This window comes from Petromyzon marinus, unplaced genomic scaffold (genome assembly GCF_048934315.1).
Source record: "Petromyzon marinus isolate PM22_M1 ecotype Great Lakes invasive population unplaced genomic scaffold, UKy_Petmar_22M1.pri1.0 PM_Scaffold_14, whole genome shotgun sequence".
In the NCBI taxonomy this organism is placed as follows: Eukaryota; Metazoa; Chordata; class Hyperoartia; order Petromyzontiformes; family Petromyzontidae; genus Petromyzon; species Petromyzon marinus.
Window position 1 is genome coordinate 1,624,591 of NW_027423102.1, and position 17,161 is coordinate 1,641,751.

Sequence of the window (17,161 nt, forward strand, 5' to 3'; positions counted from 1 at the left end):
TTTATAACATTTTTGACATGCGTTTTTCTGGATTTTTTTGTTGTTATTCTGTCTCTCACTGTTCAAATAAACCTGCCATTAAAATTATAGACTGATCATGTATTTGTCAGTGGGCAAACGTACAAAATCAGCAGGGGATCAAATGCTTTTTTTCCCTCTGTATGTGCGACAGGGATGTTCTACAGATTCCACATTATTTAATATCTAATAAAAAATAATTACTTAATCTAATAAAGAATAATTATTTCATATTTTAATAGCAAATGCTAAGACATACATATTCACCATCATTTTACAAAAAAAAATTGAAGGCACCCAATGGGTTCTCCCTTATCTCCGGTTGTGGCCAATATTTTCATGGAAATATCTGAGACGGACGCCATCCAGGCATCCACTCTACGCCTGTCCTTGTGGAAGAGGTACGTGGATGACACGTTTGTCATCTGGCCACATGGCCGACCGGCTCAACTACATCAATTCCATACACCCAGCCATCAAATTCACGATGGAGGTAGCAAAGGATGGCATGCTAACTTTCTTGGATGTCTTAATCAAAAAGAGACCAGATGGCTCAATGAGCCACTCTGTCTACAGGAAAGTAACCCATACTGACGCCTACCTAAAACCTGATTCCCACCACCATCCATCCCAGAAGAATCCCCTCATCAAAACGCTACACATAGAGCTCAGTGTATCTCCGACCATGAACACCTAACCAGTGAAGTAAAACACGTACACCAAGCTCTCAAGGCGAATGGATATTCTGATTAAACAATCCGCAAAGCCTTCACCCCAAGCGTGAGGAAGGAGCCATCTGAGGATCCAATCAAAACCATCACCCTGCCATACATAGCAGGGGTAACCACAAATATTTATAAAATCATGAAGAAATACAAGATCCAGGTCCGATTTAACACAGTACATAAAATTCGTGATCTGATCCCATCTGTGAAGGACAAAATTCCTGACATGCAATATCGCGGTGTCTACAAACTAAGCTGTATCTGCGGCAGCAGTTACATTGGGGAAACCAAACGACATGTCTCGGGCCGTGTTCGTGAACATAAGGCAGATCTGAAACACGGCAGGACCAATACTTCTGCTGTGGCTGATCATTACTTTAATGCGCCATAATAATTACTTTAATGCGCCATAAGGCGCTGTAGGCAGCTGAGCTGCCACCACGCCAATGGACCGACAGGGGGCAGCCGAGAGAGAGCGAGGTGTGTAGGGGTTGACCGAAGGTCAAACCCCCGCCCCTCCGTGACCGGAGGTTGACACCCCAGACCCCCCAGGGGCTGGGGGCTGAGGGGGATGGGGACCCCCACCACTTCCTAAAACCCCTTAAGAATTAAGACCTACTAAGACCTTCTAGAAGGTTCTGTAGGGGGGATCATGAGGGGAGGGGTGACCTCGACCTGGGGATAAAAGGCCGGCCCTCGGGACGGGCCAGGGAGTGTTCGCCAACTCAAGCTTGAAGACATCTGAAGACCTGAAGACTGGACCAGCACCCGGGGACCCTCCCCGAGGCTCTCGCTAGAGCCGGGGTTGCAGCGGACCAGGGCGAGTCCCGTACCCCGGGGTGGGTCGGTCGGTCCAGTCTTCCCCTAGCCGCCGTCGCAAGGGACCGGCGTGTAGCGAAGCCCGGCGTGTGTAGGACACGCTAGAAGGGAGGCTGTCTCTCCCTTAGGCTATCGGGTGTTACAGTAGTGTTTAACAGAGTAGTCTTAACAGAGTGTTAAGAGTTGTTACAATAAACGCGTTGCCTCCAGCAGATGTCTCCGTGTGGTTAGTTCGGGCCACAAAACTTGTATGTCACTGTCCCTCTCTCTGCATCTCTCTTTATGTCTCTGTCTCTCTATCTGTTTCTATCTCAGTCTGTGTATCTCTCTGTGTCTGTCTCTCTCTCCCTATGTCTCTGTATTAATGTTTCGTGTCTCTCTCTGCACTGCTTTTTTTGAATGTCCCTCTCTATTTCTGTGTCTGTCTCTATATATCTGTGGAAGTTCTTTCGTTCCATACATTGCCAACCGTGCTAATCGGAGGTGCGGGGGAAAGACAGCCTACTAAACACAAAAATAAGTTATAAAGAAATTAGTTTTCAATCTATATTTAAAATTGCATAGCTCCAGTGGCTTCCTAATATCGGGACAGCGTTCCAGACGGCCGTAAAACTGCATCAGAAAACACGTGATGCGGTGGCCATCTTTGTTCTATGGCCAGCCAAAAGCCACTGTGAGGATGACCGGAGTCTGCATGATGGTTTTTCTCTGTGTCTGTGTCCCTTTGTGTGTGTATTTGTAGGCCTGGGCTCTGGTTGTTCTTCATGCTTTCGGAGTCCCTGTCCCTCTGCTCACGATCATTAAGGACCTTCATGATGGTGAGCGGGCCTGGGTAAAACTACGTGGCTGGGAGTCAGAGCTATTCCCTGCACACCTTGGGGTGCGACAGGGATGTCCTCTGGCTCCCACATTATTTAACATCTATTTTGACCTCGTGGTTCGTGAAGCCTTCAATAGCTGTACCGGAGGAATCTCCATTTGGTACGGATACAATGGGAGGCTGATCGATGCCCGGGTAATTGCTGCTCACTCAGAGGAGGAGTTGGAGGCTCTGCTGCCGAACCTGGAGCTTGCCACCAAGAGGTGGGGCGTTACCATCAGCCCCACCAAAACTAAGCACCTGCCTGGGTATTTGTACCATCGGACACTCCACCCCCACAACTCCAAATTGGTGATAGGGTAGTTGTGGAGAGAGTGGAGAGCTTCCCATACCTTGGCAATGTGCTCATGACCGGCTCCGCTTTAACAGCAGAGGTCTCACTCCAAATCAGTCAAGCGGCATTATATTTTCATCGGTTGCGTAACGCTGTGTGGAAGCTACCTGGTCTTTCACTCCGCACAAAGCCTCAGGTCTTCTCGGCCACGGTCATTCCCTCCCTTCTCTACGCTTGCAAAACGTGGACCCCCCTAATGGAACATCGTCGCCGGTTAGAAACATTTATGCTGGCCTGCCTACGATCCATCCTGGGTTTAACCAGGCTAGATTGTGTGAGCTCACAAATCGTTGAAAGATGTGGACAAAGTCCCATTGGTGAGCTCCTCCGGCAGGCAAGGCTTCGTTGGCTGGATCATGTAGCCCGCATGCCCAGCCACCGCATGCCTAAACAGCTTTTGTTCAGCCGGATCTAGGTGGTGAAACGGGCGCGGACGGGCTAGAGAAGAGATGGATTGATGTGGTACATGAGGATGTGGACTTGCCGATGACTTGTACCAGCGGTGTCAAGATCGGCCTCGGTGGAGGAGGCTCGTGAAGGACGCTGCTACTGGGCAGTTGGAGGCAGTCACCCTCCAACAACAACAGACGGCGGAGGAGCGACGCTCACAACAACGAGCGGAGTGCCGGGTGGCTAAAGCACAGCAAGTTGATACAGTAGGGGGCACAGGTGGTGCATCAGCCAGTAGTCTCAGTCAGTAGACCCGTGGCATCTAGGTCTGCCCCGTGACCTCCTGCCAGCGGGTTTTCGACACTTCACGTGACCTCAAGGTGCACATAGCCTGGCACAAGCGTCATGGTGATGTCACTGCCACTTAGTGGCGAATGGCGGTTGTTGTTGTGTTTGTTTCTCACTTTACTCCTACGTCTCTCACTGCCTATTTCTGTGTCTATCTTTCGCTGTGTGTGTTTCTCTCCGTGTCTTTCTCTCTACCCCTATTTGCCCATGGCGATGCCCTCATTATTTTCATTACAAATTTTCGCCCATGAGTAGCTGCCCCGATCGTCCATTCCTAAGTCCAGTCCTGACTTTAGTGCTAAAACATTTTACAATACGAGAATCACAGTCACATCCACCTCATGTAAATACTGTACCATATACTTAGCATGAAGACGTACCTAATCAGGCCTATTGACCATGTAGAGTGGTGAAAGTTTCTGTGGGAAAATATTAAAAAGTAATTGTAGCTCCCTGTGGAATCAATGTTAGAGGAACTAGAATATGCATGCTCATATGTATACCTAGGGGAGTTATTGAAGGCAGACCGGGATCATAGACAGGATATAAGAGAGGGGGACGACGTTAGATCGGAGTGCTTCTGAATATCAACATAGCTATGTGCTCAGGGAATCACGTTAACAAACGGTGCATCTATCACCTGCTGTGATGTATGGCTCAGACACACCGACATATCAAATGAGTGCAGCTAATACTTGGACGAGGAAGACATTGACATATGATCTCTGGATTAATGTATAAGCATCTGCGTGCTGAAGAAGGAAAACGAATGCATGGAAATGTAAAACATTAGAATGATCTGAGATTGAAAACATCGCTAGACCTGCTGCTGGCGGATGGTTCGTAGGGACGCAGTTATGTAGTTCACCAGTAATTTAATTCGTCACGATTCAGAATTTACAATTTCATTTATTACTTGCTCATGCCTCGTTTTTACCGTCTCCTGTGTACACACGCACACAACAAAAGCTGGGCGGTGGCGGCTACGCTGCTGCACGTGGCTGCTGCACTGTGGAGGCAGCAGCGAGGGTCGGTGGATCACCGCACTTCGATGTTGTGAAACTCCCTTGCCGTGGGCGTCGAGGAGGTGCCATGCTCTGGCTATGCCAGGAGAAGGCGGTAAAGGAAGAATGTGGACTGCATGGGATTGATCGTTTGCCCCCTTCGCACGCATGGGCGCCACGGTGGTGAGATGTTAACTACCTCGCCTGGTATACAGGTCATGGATTCGATCCCGACCCAGACGCCTGCTGTATATTTGGAGTTTGCATGTCTCTGTCTCCCCGTGGTCGCGTGGATTTTTTCCGGGTCCTCCGGTTTTTACCTCCGCAGATACAGAATAAACGAGCGTTTTGAGTATTTGACTGCTGTAAATTTCCACAAGATAAGCCACTTCGTTGAGCTATCATTTGAGGCCAGGTCGTTTCTGCAAAAAAGAGCTGTATAGCTGAGTGAGCTTCACGTGGTGAACATTTTTTTATTTGGTTATTCTTCAGGTGCTCCGGTTTCCTCCCACATTAATTGGCCCACACCACCTCAAACTGTAGAGGACCGCAGAGCTTGGGCAATCGTTGGCGCCGACTCGTCACCTGGCTGCTGCCTTCCCGCTCATCTGTGGTTCCTCCTCGCGCCTCCGAGTCGTTGTCCTCTCTGCGAGAGCGAGCGAGTGATGTGCGGTAGCGGCGTGTTGCAAGTTGACATTGTTATTATTGACACACACACTAGAGGACGGATAAGGTGGCGTGACCTCACATGCATGACAACTGACCCATCGCCAGACACCGCTCACCATGCGGGCACTCACCACTCACCAGATATCATTCACCTGGCACACACATGATATACTCATCAACCACCACGCACCACTCACCTGATCCGAACCACACATTCCAGGCATTTGCCATTCACTCGCACACAAACTCACACCATTCTCACCTATTCGTCCATAACATTGACAAAAAACACGTCTCATTCACAATCCTGTATCTGTCTCATCGCATAAAACAAAAAAATCAATGTTTTTTTTTATCCCATCGGCCCCAAGGTCTTCGTGGAGTGCATAATATCAGCAGTATTAGTTCAATACAAAGCAAGCTATGGGCTCGATTAGACATTCAGCGTCTCATCAGCAGTCAGGCTTGCCCCAACCAACATTGGTGAATCGCAAGATACTAAAGATGCTAATAAGCAAAGACGCCCCACCCCCGATAACTTCAAGATAATGGGTCCGAGTTTTCACGCAAAATGGTATACTGTACTGTAATAGATTCTGATATACAGCACACATTACTCAATTGGGATTATAGATAGCCACCCCTTACTGTGAAAACTGGCAGGACCCTCCTGAAAAAGAGCCACGAGACTCACTCAGTGAGGCAGCGGTGGCCCTGGACCCGCTGTTGCCAGCAATCGGCGCCCCCCAAACCCCAGGGGCAGATCGAGGCTGAGTTTTTTGGTAAACTGGGAAACATTTTGCCCCTATTTTCCGTTTAATGGTTTTTAAAGAGGCATATTTATTCGATTTGTCCGTCTGTCCAATCAATCAATTGTCAGAAATGTTGAGAAATTATTTTTTTTCCTCGAATTTGGCACCCCACTTAACTTGGCTCCCTAGACGACCGCCTAGATAGCCTACATGGACGTGTCGCGCCTGCAGTGAGGCTTTCCTGGGTAAACAAGCCTCATACTGGTAGGAACCTCCTGGTTACACCAGCCCACAGGGGATTATTGTGTCCGTCCATCCGTCGTGCATCAAAAAATAGGAGGGGTGGGCTGGGTGGAGAGGGGAGGGTGGGGAGGGGCTGAGTGGGGAGGGGCTGAGTGGGGAGGGGAGGGTGGGGAGGGGCTGGATGGGGAGGGTGGGGCTGGGTGGGGAGGGTGGGGAGGGGCTGAGTGGGGAGGGTGGTGAGGGTGGGGCTGGGTGGGGGGTGGGAGGGGTGGGGCTGGGTGGGGAGGGGCTGGTCACCCTGTGGTGCCCTTATAAAACTCAACGTTTAACCTACTCACGCCGGCTTGTGCCCGCCCTCACAGTCGGGCATATTTGCGGAATACACCACGTGGTGCCGCCGTTGACCCTGGCCATTGACCGAGCAACCCAACGTTCCTACCAGCTCCCTCCGCAGGAATGTGTTAATCATCATGATCACACTTGACACCACTCGCTTGTGGCCGTCTGATGCGTATTGTCTCCGCGGCACAGTAGCGTGTTTAGTCCAGCAGGGGGTGCTGCGGCAATGTTGTTGACGCACGTGTTGGCTTCACGTGCTATGAAGAAGAACAATTGACCAAATGTCGCGTATTAAAAAATAAATACTTTTAAGACCACAGTTTTTTATTTACGAATTTTCTCTGAGTAGTCATTGCACTGCAGCACGTGACTTTTTTATTGTATCTAGGTCAAGAGTCATAACATAGGCAATGTGCAATTCCAAAGACCCCCATGGATGATTATGGTGGGTGTTTCAGATTGCCATCAAACACCCTACCTGTGTCACGCACTGGATTCTATTTTTTTTTTAAATCTGAGATAAAATTCATACGTCGTACAAAGTTCACATTTAATACCATAGCCAGCTGGATTAATACGGTCAAAATGAGTTATCTTTCGGCTCTGTACGTTGGCAACTACTCAAATTAATGCTGCCAAAACACACCGGCTTATGTGAGCCGATTCATAATCTGCGCCATAACTCACACACGTGTTTTCCTTGTTGCCTCTCTCTCCAGAGGCTGTCCCCACTCCTTCCCTTGGCCTCGCTCCTCCACCAGCAGGCCCTGTTCAGCTCCATCCACCACATGAACCACAGATGTTTCTTTAATCTAGTTTAGAGGCTATAAGCAGTTGTTATAGGTCATTACCAGTGCCATAGGTTATCGGTTTCTGGTAAAAATCAGCTGGACCTGTAAAATGAAAATTACAGGCAGCCCTCGACTTACGAACACCCGACTTAAGAATACCCGCCTTAGGAACACCCGACTGACGAACACTAGTACTTAAGAATCCGCGAAATTTCGTGAAACTGAACGTTCGTAAATCGAGGGATACCTGTATAGAGTGAGAGACAAGGTAGGGGCGATGAGAAGTTTCCTGTTGCCCGGGAAAGCAAACGCGGTGTGGAAGGCAGGGCATGTGGAAGGAGGGAAGTTGTGAGATGTGATGAGGCTAAGGTTGACTCAACCTCAAATTCTTACCTGGTGCGATGTGTAAATATCGTCACTGGCAAGATAAAGACGGGCGGGCGTGGTGCTGGCCACCCATCCCTCGTGTGCCGTTCAGGCCTTCATAGGTGCTTGCTTATAGCACTTGCCCCAACAGTCTGTTAAGGCTATACGGGTGATCTTTGTCTGTATAATGAATGCCATGGATTTGGGCATAGGCAAAGGAATCTAGCATTTATTATCAATCCATGCACTTCCTCCCACCATTCTCCCTAAAATAAGAATAATTAATGAATATGCACACCGTTAATTACCCACGTGGGGAGCCATATCAGCGCTATAAATCCGTCTTGCAGCTTGTGGACTGTGCAGCGTGGTGTCCCGCACCACAAGGGCCCTGCTTTGCACCACAAACTAACTTTGCTTCTGCCACCAACAAGGTGTAGGGCGTGATGTGCATGTAGGGGGAAGAAGAGTCTGGGGCCAGATACATGGAATGTGGGATGTGGGCAGGAAGAAGGTTGTGTATTGGAGATCCTGGCTCTGAGATAATGTGGAGGTTTGGGTAGGCTGTGTGCGCTGAGTGTTGGGGCGAGTGGTCGGTGGTATGTGGACCGGACAAAGAGGCTGATCGTATGTTGCTAGGTGTGTATGAGGCTGGGTATAGGAGTTGGGGGTGTGCAAGGTGTGTACGAGGATGGGTGTTTGTATTCGAGTTGGGTGTATGGGCTGTAGATTAGACTATCTGGCTGTTTGATTGCTAGGTGGGTATAGGGCTGGCTGTGTGAGGTCTGGGTGAGTGTTTGGGGCTGGCTGTGTGAGTTCTGGGTGAGTGTTTGGGGCTGGCTGTGTGAGTTCTGGATGAGTGTTTGGGGCTGGCTGTGTGAGTTCTGCGTGAGGGTATGGGGCTGGCTGTGTGAGTTCTGGGTGAGTGTTTGGGGCTGGCTGTGTGAGTTCTGGGTGAGGGTTTGGGGCTGGCTGTGTGAGTTCTGGGTGAGTGTTTGGGGCTGGCTGTGTGAGTTATAGGTTAGTGTTTGGGGCTGGCTGGGTGAGTTCTGGGTGGGGGATTGGGGCTGGCCGTGTGAGTTCTGGGTGAGTGTTTGGGGCTGGCTGTGTGAGTTCTGGGTGAGTGTTTGGGGCTGGCTGTGTGAGTTCTGGGGGAGTGTTTGGTGCTGGCTGTGTGAGTTCTGGGTGAGTGTTTGGGGCTGGCTGTGTGAGTTCTGGATGAGTGCTTGGGGCTGGCTGTGTGAGTTTTGGGTGAGTGTTTGGTGCTGGCTGTGTGAGTTCTGGGTGAGTGTTTGGGGCTGGCTGTGTGAGTTCTGCGTGAGGGTTTGGGGCTGGCTGTGTGAGTTCTGGGTGAGTGTTTGGGGCTGGCCGTGTGAGTTCTGGGTGAGTGTTTGCTGCTGGCTGTGTGAGTTCTGCGTGAGGGTTTGGGGCTGGCTGTGTGAGTTCTGGGTGAGTGTTTGGGGCTGGCTGTTTGAGTTCTGGGTGAGCGTTTGGGGCTGACTGTGTGAGTTCTGGGTGAGTGTTTGGGGCTGGCTGTGTGAGTTCTGGGTGATTGTTTGGGGCTGGCTGTGTGAGTGCTGGGTGAGGGTTTGGAGCTGGCTGTGTAAGTTTTGGGTGAGGGTTTGGGGCTGGCTGTGTGAGTTCTGGGTGAGTGTTTGGGGCTGGCTGTGTGAGTGCTGGGTGAGGGCTTGGGGCTGGCTGTGTGAGTGCTGGGTGAGTGTTTGGGGCTGGCTGTGTGAGTTCTGGGTGATGGTTTGGTGCTTGCTGTGTGAGTTCTGGGTGAGGGTTTGGGGCTGGCTGTGTGAGTTCTGGGTGAGTGTTTGTGGGTGGCTGTGTGAGTTCTGGGTGAGTGTTTGGGGGTGGCAGTGAGTTCTGGGTGAGTGTTTGGTGCTGGCCTTGTGAGTTCTGGGTGAGTGTTTGGGGATGGTTGTGTGAGTTCTGGATGAGTGTTTGGGGCAGGCTGTGTGAGTTCTGGGTGAGTGTTTGGGGCTGGCTGTGTGAGTTCTGGGTGAGTGTTTGGGGCTGGCTGTTTGAGTTCTGGGTGAGTGTTTGGGGCTGACTGTGTGAGTTCTGGGTGAGTGTTTGGGGCTGGCTGTGTGAGTTCTGGGTGAGTGTTTGGGGCTGGCTGTGTGAGTGCTGGGTGAGGGTTTGGAGCTGGCTGTGTGAGTTCTGGGTGAGGGTTTGGGGCTGGCTGTGTGAGTTCTGGGTGAGTGTTTGGGGCTGGCTGTGTGAGTTCTGGGTGATGGTTTGGTGCTTGCTGTGTGAGTTCTGGGTGAGGGTTTGCTGCTGGCTGTGTGAGTTCTGGGTGAGTGTTTGGGGCTGACTGTTTGAGTTCTGGGTGAGTGTTTGGGGCTGACTGTGTGAGTTCTGGGTGAGTGTTTGGGGCTGGCTGTGTGAGTTCTGGGTGATTGTTTGGGGCTGGCTGTGTGAGTGCTGGGTGAGGGTTTGGAGCTGGCTGTGTAAGTTTTGGGTGAGGGTTTGGGGCTGGCTGTGTGAGTTCTGGGTGAGTGTTTGGGGCTGGCTGTGTGAGTGCTGGGTGAGGGCTTGGGGCTGGCTGTGTGAGTGCTGGGTGAGGGTTTGGGGCTGGCTGTGTGAGTTCTGGGTGATGGTTTGGTGCTTGCTGTGTGAGTTCTGGGTGAGGGTTTGGGGCTGGCTGTGTGAGTTCTGGGTGAGTGTTTGTGGGTGGCTGTGTGAGTTCTGGGTGAGTGTTTGGGGCTGGCTGTGTGAGTGCTGGGTGAGGGCTTGGGGCTGGCTGTGTGAGTGCTGGGTGAGTGTTTGGGGCTGGCTGTGTGAGTTCTGGGTGATGGTTTGGTGCTTGCTGTGTGAGTTCTGGGTGAGGGTTTGGGGCTGGCTGTGTGAGTTCTGGGTGAGTGTTTGTGGGTGGCTGTGTGAGTTCTGGGTGAGTGTTTGGGGGTGGCAGTGAGTTCTGGGTGAGTGTTTGGTGCTGGCCTTGTGAGTTCTGGGTGAGTGTTTGGGGATGGCTGTGTGAGTTCTGGATGAGTGTTTGGGGCAGGCTGTGTGAGTTCTGGGTGAGTGTTTGGGGCTGGCTGTGTGAGTTCTGGGTGAGTGTTTGGGGCTGGCTGTTTGAGTTCTGGGTGAGTGTTTGGGGCTGACTGTGTGAGTTCTGGATGAGTGTTTGGGGCTGGCTGTGTGAGTTCTGGGTGAGTGTTTGGGGCTGGCTGTGTGAGTGCTGGGTGAGGGTTTGGAGCTGGCTGTGTGAGTTCTGGGTGAGGGTTTGGGGCTGGCTGTGCGAGTTCTGGGTGAGTGTTTGGGGCTGGCTGTGTGAGTTCTGGGTGATGGTTTGGTGCTTGCTGTGTGAGTTCTGGGTGAGGGTTTGCTGCTGGCTGTGTGAGTTCTGGGTGAGTGTTTGGGGCTGGCTGTTTGAGTTCTGGGTGAGTGTTTGGGGCTGACTGTGTGAGTTCTGGGTGAGTGTTTGGGGCTGGCTGTGTGAGTTCTGGGTGATTGTTTGGGGCTGGCTGTGTGAGTGCTGGGTGAGGGTTTGGAGCTGGCTGTGTAAGTTTTGGGTGAGGGTTTGGGGCTGGCTGTGTGAGTTCTGGGTGAGTGTTTGGGGCTGGCTGTGTGAGTGCTGGGTGAGAGCTTGGGGCTGGCTGTGTGAGTGCTGGGTGAGGGTTTGGGGCTGGCTGTGTGAGTTCTGGGTGATGGTTTGGTGCTTGCTGTGTGAGTTCTGGGTGAGGGTTTGGGGCTGGCTGTGTGAGTTCTGGGTGAGTGTTTGTGGGTGGCTGTGTGAGTTCTGGGTGAGTGTTTGGGGCTGGCTGTGTGAGTGCTGGGTGAGGGCTTGGGGCTGGCTGTGTGAGTGCTGGGTGAGTGTTTGGGGCTGGCTGTGTGAGTTCTGGGTGATGGTTTGGTGCTTGCTGTGTGAGTTCTGGGTGAGGGTTTGGGGCTGGCTGTGTGAGTTCTGGGTGAGTGTTTGTGGGTGGCTGTGTGAGTTCTGGGTGAGTGTTTGGGGGTGGCAGTGAGTTCTGGGTGAGTGTTTGAGGATGGCTGTGTGAGTTCTGGATGAGTGTTTGGGGCTGGCTGTGTGAGTTCTGGGTGAGTGTTTGGGGCTGGCTGTGTGAGTTCTGGGTGAGTGTTTGGGGCTGGCTGTTTGAGTTCTGGGTGAGTGTTTGGGGCTGACTGTGTGAGTTCTGGGTGAGTGTTTGGGGCTGGCTGTGTGAGTTCTGGGTGAGTGTTTGGGGCTGGCTGTGTGAGTGCTGGGTGAGGGTTTGGAGCTGGCTGTGTGAGTTCTGGGTGAGGGTTTGGGGCTGGCTGTGTGAGTTCTGGGTGAGTGTTTGGGGCTGGCTGTGTGAGTGCTGGGTGAGGGCTTGGGGCTGGCTGTGTGAGTGCTGGGTGAGTGTTTGGGGCTGGCTGTGTGAGTTCTGGGTGATGGTTTGGTGCTTGCTGTGTGAGTTCTGGGTGAGGGTTTGGGGCTGGCTGTGTGAGTTCTGGGTGAGTGTTTGTGGGTGGCTGTGTGAGTTCTGGGTGAGTGTTTGGGGGTGACAGTGAGTTCTGGGTGAGTGTTTGGTGCTGGCCTTGTGAGTTCTGGGTGAGTGTTTGGGGCTGGCTGTGTGAGTTCTGCATGAGTGTTGGGGGTGGCTGTGTGAGTTCTGGGTGAGTGTTTGGTGCAGGCCGTATGAGTTCTGGGTCAGTGTTTGGGGCTGGCTGTGTGAGTTCTGGTGGAGTGAAAAAAGCCACGCTCAGATCACGACCTTTAAGCCGTGTGAGAAGAAACAAAGCGCCTTGACAAAGGAATGAAATGGCTGAGTGGTCACAGAAATGGCTATGTTAAAGTTAAAGCATACACATCCGCAAAGGCACCCCTTGATAAAGGAATTAGCATAGAATTTAGCATTGAAATAGCTAAGTTAAAGTATACACATCCGCAGAGGCACCCCTTGACAAAGGAATTAGCATAGAATTTAGCATTGAAATAGCTGAGTGATTAGCTTGTAACTGGACTCAGAAATAGCTATGTTAAAGTCAGAGCATATACATTCACCGAGGCACCTAGTACAAATCAAACAGGAGAATTTAGCGAAACACAACCATGCTCAGACCGCGGACCTTTAAGCTGTGTGCGAGCAAACAAGGTGTCCTGACAAAGAAATTAGCATAAAAATTAGCATTTGATTGGCCGATTATAGAAAAGAGGTGGTGTACGTGCCGGTGGACTGGCCGTTTGGCGCGTGGGGGGAGTTTACCTATTGATGGTGTGAAAAGGGAATTTATAAGAGCTGCGAAAGTTTGGGGTACCACTACTTGAAAAATATACTGTACCATTGAAGTTACTTTAATGTTTAGTTCGATTTAGAACATCTTTCCAATGGTTGCTTAATTCTCCTGTTTGATTTGTACTAGGTGCCTCGGTGAATGTATATGCTCTGACTTTAACATAGCTATTTCTGCGACCAGTTACAAGCTAATCACTCAGCTATTTCAATGCTAAATTCTATGCTAATTCCTTTGTCAAAAGGTGCCTCTACGGATGTGTATACTTTAACTTGGCTATTTCATTGCTAAATTCTATGCTAATTCCTTTGTCAAGGGGTGCCTTTGCGGATGTGTATGCTTTAACTTTAACATAGTCATTTCTGTCACCAGCCACAAGCTAATCACTCAGCCATTTCAATGCTAAATTATATGCTAATTCCTTTGTCAAGGCGCTTTGTTTCTTCTCACACAGCTTAAAGGTCGTGATCTGAGCGTGGCTTTTTTCACTCCAGCGCTGTCCTCCAGACAGTCTCGTCCCTTCACCTGATGAAGGCCGCTTGTGTTGTGGCCGAAACGTCGTGATTTTTGTTATTTTATTTTTTTACCTACTTGACTTTACCCAATAGAACCAAAGAGTACCCACAGACTCACCACACAGAGACCCACAGACTCACCACACAGAGACCCACAGACTCACCACACAGAGACCCACAGACTCACCACACAGAGACCCACAGACTCACCACACAGAGACCCACAGACTCACCACACAGAGACCCACAGACTCACCACACAGATACCCAGAGACTCACCACACAGAGACCCATAGACTCATCAAACAGAGACACACAGACTCACCACACAGAGACCCACAGACTCACCACACAGAGACCCACAGACTCACCACACAGAGACCCACAGACTCACCACACAGAGACCGATAGACTCACCACACAGAGACCCACAGTCTCACCACAAAGAGACCCACAGACTCACCACACAGAGACCCACAGACTCACCACACAGAGACCTACAGACTCACCACACAGAGTCCCACAGACTCACCACACAGAGACCCATAGACTCATCACACAGAGACCCACAGACTCACCACACAGAGACCCACAGACTCACCACACAGAGACCCACAGACTCACCACACAGATACACACAGACTCACCACACATAGACCCATAGACTCATCACACAGAGACACACAGACTCACCACACAGAGACCCACAGACTAACCACACAGAGACCCACAGACTCACCACACAGAGACCCACAGACTCACCACACAGAGACCCATAGACTCACCACACAGAGACCCACAGACTCACCACACAGAGACCCACAGACTCATCACACAGAGACCCACAGACTCATCACACAGAGACACACAGACTCACCACACAGAGACCCACAGACTCACCACACAGATACCCACAGACTCACCACACAGAGACCCATAGACTCACCACAAACACCCAGAGACTCACCGCACAGAAACCCACAGACTCACCACACACAGACACCCACAGACTCACCACACAGAGACCCACAGACTCACCACACAGAGACCCACAGACTCACCACACACAGACACCCACAGACTCACCACACAGAGACACACAGACTCACCACACAGAGACCCACTGACTCACCACAGAGACCCACAGACTCACCACACAGAAACCCACAGACTCATCACACAGACTCACCACACAGAGACCCACAGACTCACCACACAGAGACCCACAGTCTCACCACACAGAGACCCACAGACTCACCACACAGAGACCCACAGACTCACCACACAGAGACCCACAGACTCACCACACAGAGACCCACAGACTCACCACACAGAGACCCACAGACTCACCACACAGAGACCCACAGACTCACCACACAGAGACCCACAGACTCACCACACAGAGACCCACAGACTCACCACACAGAGACCCACGGACTCACCACACAGAGAACCACAGACTCACCACACAGAGACCCACAGGCTCACCACACAGAGACCCACAGACTCACCACACAGAGACCCACAGACTCACCACACAGAGACCCACAGACTCACCACACAGAGACCCACAGACTCACCACACAGATACCCAGAGACTCACCACACAGAGACCCATAGACTCATCAAACAGAGACAGACAGACTCACCACACAGAGACCCACAGACTCACCACACAGAGACCCACAGACTCACCACACAGAGACCCACAGACTCACCACACAGAGACCGATAGACTCACCACACAGAGACCCACAGTCTCACCACAAAGAGACCCACAGACTCACCACACAGAGACCCACAGACTCACCACACAGAGACCTACAGACTCACCACACAGAGTCCCACAGACTCACCACACAGAGACCCATAGACTCATCACACAGAGACCCACAGACTCACCACACAGAGACCCACAGACTCACCACACAGAGACCCACGGACTCACCACACAGAGACCCACAGACTCACCACACAGAGACACATAGACTCATCACAAAGAGACCCATAGACTCACCACACAGAGACCCACAGACTCACCACACAGAGACCCACGGACTCACCACACAGAGACCCACAGACTCATCACACAGAGACACATAGACTCATCACAAAGAGACCCATAGACTCACCACACAGAGACCCACTGACTCATCAGAGACCCACAGACTCATCACACAGAGACCCACAGACTCATCACACAGAGACACACAGACTCACCACACAGAGACCCATAGACTCACCACAAACACCCAGAGACTCACCGCACAGAGACCCACAGACTCACCACACACAGACACCAACAGACTCACCACACAGAGACCTACAGACTCACCACACAGACACCCACAGACTCACCACACAGAGATCCATAGACTCACCACACAGAGACCCACAGACTCACCACACGGAGACCCACTGACTCACCACAGAAACCCACAGACTCACCACACAGAGACCCACAGACTCACCACACAGAGACCCACAGACTCATCACACAGAGACACATAGACTCATCACACAGAGACCCATAGACTCACCACACAGAGACCCACAGACTCATCACACAGAAACACATAGACTCATCACAAAGAGACCCATAGACTCACCACACAGAGACCCACAGACTTACCACACGGAGACCCACTGCCTCACCACACAGAGACCCACAGACTCATCACACAGAGACCCACAGACTCATCACACAGAGACACACAGACTCACCACACAGAGACCCACAGACTCATCACACAGAGACACATAGACTCATCACACAGAGACACATAGACTCACCACACAGAGACCCACAGACTCACCACACAGAGACCCACAGACTCACCGCACAGAGACCCACAGACTCACCACACAGACACCCACAGACTCACCGCATAGAGACCCACAGACTCACCACACAGAGACCCATAGACTCACCACACAGAGACCCACAGACTCACCACACAGATAACCACAGACTCATCACACAGTGATACACAGACTCACCACACAGTGATACACAGACTCACCACACAGAGACCCACAGACTCACCACGCAGAGACCCACAGACTCACCACGCAGAGACCCACAGACTCACCACGCAGAGACCCATAGATTCACCACACAGAGACCCACAGACTCACCACACAGAGACCCACAGATTCACCACACAGAGACCCACAGATTCACCACACAGAGACCCACAGACTCACCACACAGAGACCCACAGACTCACCACACAGAGACCCACAGACTCACCACACAGAGACCCACAGACTCACCACACAGAGACCCACAGACTCACCACACAGAGACCCAAAGACTCACCACACAGACACCCACAGACTCACCACACAGAGACCCACAGACTCACCACACAGAGACCCACAGACTCACCACACAGAGACCCACAGACTCACCACACAGAGACCCACAGACTCACCACACAGAGACCCACAGACTCACTACACAGAGACCCACAGACTCATCACACAGAGACCCACAGACTCACCACACAGAGACCCACAGACTCACCACACAGAGACCCACAGACTCACCACACAGAGACCCACAGACTCACCACACAGAGACCCACAGACTCACCACACAGAGACCCACAGACTCACCACACAGAGCCCCGTGTGGGCACCTTCAGGCTGAGTCGACCTTGAGGAGGCCCAGACAGGGTTCAGATTTTCCCGCCACCGCCTCCACTCGTCCCGACCCGGAAGCGGAAGTAGAAGCTGT

General features: G+C 51.6%; 1 long non-coding RNA gene across 1 annotated transcript; it reads right to left on the reverse strand.

Moving 5' to 3' along the window:
• Nucleotides 1-4,403: 4,403 nt before the first annotated feature.
• Nucleotides 4,404-17,147, reverse strand: LOC142922700 (uncharacterized). The gene is made up of 2 exons (XR_012940244.1): nt 17,041-17,147; nt 4,404-5,164 (listed from the first exon to the last, which is right to left on the reverse strand). It is a non-coding gene; the product is annotated as an uncharacterized LOC142922700 (long non-coding RNA).
• Between the last annotated feature and the right edge of the window lie 14 nt (nt 17,148-17,161).